Source organism: Alligator sinensis, unplaced genomic scaffold (genome assembly GCF_000455745.1).
Source record: "Alligator sinensis unplaced genomic scaffold, ASM45574v1 scaffold301_2, whole genome shotgun sequence".
Lineage (NCBI taxonomy): Eukaryota > Metazoa > Chordata > Crocodylia > Alligatoridae > Alligator > Alligator sinensis.
In genome coordinates this window covers 2,501,611-2,505,880 of record NW_005841874.1, presented here as the reverse complement: position 1 = coordinate 2,505,880, position 4,270 = coordinate 2,501,611, and the positions used below count along the sequence as shown (strand labels likewise).

The 4,270-nt window shown below is 42.7% G+C and overlaps 1 pseudogene; it reads right to left on the bottom strand.

Moving 5' to 3' along the window:
- Positions 1-671: 671 nt before the first annotated feature.
- On the bottom strand, positions 672-3,210 carry LOC102374034 (annotated as a pseudogene).
- Between the last annotated feature and the right edge of the window lie 1,060 nt (positions 3,211-4,270).

The following is a 4,270-nucleotide window of genomic DNA, read 5'->3' as shown; positions in this document are numbered from 1 at the left end:
TGATTGGTGGAGGGCACCTTCACTCAGTCTACCTCACTACCACTTTCTTTTTTTTTTGGTTGATTTTATGGGAAGGTGTGGCCAATGCTGGATTTCCCGGTGATCGCGGGCAGCACTGTTTTTTGCGGTTTCTACAAAATCCACAAAACCCTGATTTAGGTAGGTCCTTACTTATTCTCAATAAAAGAGAGGGCTACTGAATTCTTACCTGCCTTGATCTTGTAGTTATCAGCTAGTCTTCCCATACCCTTAGATAAAATATGAGTCAGTATTAAACTGATACAAGAAAAGAGCAGTACTTCACCCACCTGGCAAGTGGAAGACTAAACAGATATGCCACATAAATTTGCTAAAACCATGGAAAGGAGGAGAAGCACCTAGGGTAGAGCCACCCTAGTTCCTCATTTCTGCCTCCTACCTGCTTATCCTTCCACCCCCACATCCCAAATTTTCATATATAGCTGTTTGGTAATGGGCTTAATTGTCTAACTAGTAGTTGCATAGTTATTTTTTTAAGCTCTGCTGAAATGCTTAATAAAGTAGTCTTTTCTCTCTCTATTTTTTATTGATGATCTTGCCCAGCTTGTGTATGACAACCTATTGAATTCTGTGCAGAGCTGTCACTTGCAAACATGTGCATTTGTTGTGCCAGCAGAGAGCTGGTTTGGGTGCGTTGGCTGGGTCAAAGTGATTTGAGAGGGAGGGGGAGTTGGCACTTCCTTAGAGGTTATTAAGCATCCAGTCCATCAGTCCAGAGCAAGTTGTGTTTCCCTCAGCGGTATCAAACTGTTGCTTTTCATAGTACCTCATCACTTCCTGGAGAATATCCCCCACGCTGTAGCCCTTCTTGGCCGCTTTTTCAGCTAGCAAAGGCAGCTTCTTCACATCCTCCTCATTTCCATGCATGAATGACAGGTTGGGCACATTGAACTGGGAAGCAACCGCCCACTGGAGGATAGCCTGAAGCTCTCTGTTTTGTGAGCTGCTGTTGGCATTCTGGTTGGTCACTATCACTTGAGACCCCGAGGATGGACCCGTCAGTGGGTTTCCGTTCTGTTTTGATTGTGAAGCTCTCCTGGGCGTTGCTTGTGCTTGAGCTTTTGCAGATGAGGCACCAGATGCATTGGGTTCCTCTGATGAGTCACCTATAGCTAAATCGGTGCCACTGCCTTTGACCATCAGGAGACACAGCTTCATCGCAGATTCCACCAGTTGGTCAATAAACTGCTTGTTGACTTGATCCATATTATCAAACTGGTCCATGGCTGAATTGGGCTGCTTGGCTATAGCCTGTTTGCCGGACTCACAGTCGCTGGCAGGAATATGCTTTAAGCTCTTGTTTGTGTCGCTGGAACTATCTTCCGTGTTGAGCCCGGCTTCACACAAGACCTTCTGTATGATGGACAAGAAGACGCTTGATATGTCTCCCTTTTGGGAGTTGAATTGCTGTTGGTAATCGTTCCTGGTCCCTGCTGGTCTCAACCCAGAAGCCTCTGCAAGGGACCTGGAACTTTGGCTGGTCCCAGCTTTTTCGAAATGTGAATCGCGAGAAACATACCCAAGCAAAGTGGCACCTGACTCGCTAGAGTCTTTGCCCGTCTGTTTGGTTGCCTGTTGTAATAGATGCTGTTGTATCAACGTTAAGGAAGTCAAAATGAGGTCTTTTGCTAGGAATTCTGTTGAGTTGTTGGTTGTTTCTGGATTTTTTTCTTGACTCCCTTTTGCCTTATCTGGAGCCGTGCAGGTAGTTTTTGCATGCAGCCTTGTGACTCCTTCCTTGAGTATGTGCTCACTTACTTTCTCAGCACAGGTCTGTATCTTTGAATTAGCTTTTTCCTTATCTTTCCCTTGTGTTTGAGTTTTCATTGCTGCAAACTGCATGCTTTGAGATTTTGAGTCTGGTGGGAACCCTGCTTTCAGTATGGTATATGCTAGACTTTGAGACCTGGACTTCTCTGGCTCTGATAAAAGGATGTTATAAAGTCTTCTTACCATAGCTTCCAAAATTTCAGTAGACTTTTGGCTTCCCATATTAAATAGATTTTTCTTTACTGTGGCAACAAAGTCAGAGTCTGTCATGAGGACACTTGTAACACTATGCAGATTTTTCATTGTTGAGTCTATCAAGTCTGATATAACATCTCTGGTGTGTTTGAGAACTACTTTCTTCAAAACCAGGCAAGCTGGAACATGCTTGTTGCCCTTCTTTTCAACTTTCATGGTCTTCAAGAATGAGACCATCACATCTGAAGCAACCTGGTTTGCATAAACCATTAGCCCTTTGCTGACAGAAGTACCAGAATCATCTTGCCTGGATGTTTTGGCTTGCTGACACAGTTGCTTATCGGAAGATTTTTCTCCTTCATTGCAGCCTTTTTGATGGGACATCTCGCCATAGAAAAGTGATGTTTTCTTGGACCTTGGATCATCTTCTTGTTTAGTAGTCTTCTCTTGAGTTGCCTTGGAGGATGGTAGCTTTCCATGGGGGGTTGATGTATTTGCCTGAGGGGATTCATTCACCATCTCTGATGCAGGGTTGTTTCCAGAGGAGTGGGGATTGCTGGTTTTCCCTTCTCCAGGAGAGTCCTGAATTGCCTGTTGCATACACTTAGAGGCTGTGCCTTCTAGTTTATCTGTAATCTCTTTACGTGCCATTTGAACAACCAGTGAGCAGAGCTTATTTATGTAGCATGAAATATCTTCTGGGTATCTGTTTCCTTTTTGGGCACCCAAAGATTTCAGAGATGTGTCGCTGTTCTGGGCCATCTTCTTAGATAGTGACGGATTAATGGAGGTGTTGCTACCTTTGTGCTTCGGAGGGTTATCTGATGAGGTCAGTGCATGCTGAAACCCAGCTGCATATTTCTGAAGGTCATTGTTGAGCCACCTTATGACACTGAATTCATCACTTGAGCCTTGCTTAAAAAGGCAAACTGTCCCTTCGGTCTTAGAATGATCGTGCTTCAAATTGTCCTTTACAACAATGACCTCCTTTTCCTCCAGATCAAATTCATTTGAGCGTTCAGAGAGATTGCTGGACTGGCTTGCAGCTTTCTTGGCTTTTGGATCTTTGTCTTTCACATTCAGGCTGGAGACATCAACAAAGCAGAGTACTTTATGGTCTTGGTCCTTCTGTGCTTCAGGGTTGTAAAGGTCTACTTTACACAGGCCTGCCTGGCTGCGTAGCCAGTCAACTTCCTGAGACATTTTTGCAGATGGATGAAGGAACTGTACCCAGTGCTCGTATATGAACTGAGCTGCTGTGATGACCCGGCCAAGCTTGGTCTTACTTCCTCTCTCAACTTCCCATGCTCTTCTGCCGCCAAATGTGATCTTCACGTTTGTTAACAGATGGTTTCTATAGCAGTGATGACATCATAAAGAACAGGTCTTACCAACACCAATGGTTTGTTTCCAACAGTTGAATAAGAGGCTGCTATACATTTTTTCTTCCTTTGAGACTCTGATTGATCTGTCTTGTAATGTGGGGCAGCCAAGTTCATGATGCCATTGGACAGGTATAACGTTGCAGCCAGACCTCAGTTATGTTACACATGTACACAGCAGAACTGAAAAGCAAAACCAGATGCAAATTCAGACGCTGCAGTGAAAACATAATGTGTGGCATGCTGGTTGTATGAGAGGGAGTTAATAAGGAATTAACAGCCTTAGGCACAGTTTGCAGTTCGTATTCCTCAAGGGAGTGTATTTTCCTTTAGTTTTCACTAGAAAAAAAAAAGCTTGTTATAGGAGAACTTAAAGATTGATTCAGTTAAATTTCTTGTTATCTTTCTAATTGGAAGAAAGATACTGTGTGTGCATCTCTTTATGTCTGAACTGATAATGAAGAACCATCATTATCAAGTCTTTGTTGTTTGCATATATTTCCAAAAATAGCCCATCCAATATATATCATATCTAAAATAGGTAATTCCCATGTGCAGCATATTTTGAGAAGATAAGACCTCAAGCAGATTAACTCAATTTAAATTTGCGTGATTGCTCTTGTATTAGTTTCTCTGAAGTAAACAAGGTAAACATTATTTTTCTAATTGCATAATGTGTGGAAAATATAGTTTTCTAGCAATATTTGGTAATTGCCTAACAAAAGGCAACTCGGCTTCAGCAAGGTACTTTACGTATGTATATGATTTTAAGCACGGGGTGGTTCTGTTAAGGTCAATAAGATTGAATCCTTGAGGTCACCAGAACTCTTGTGCTTCAAGTTATGCATGTGGCTAAGCACTTAAGCTAAAACAGGACCTAAGAA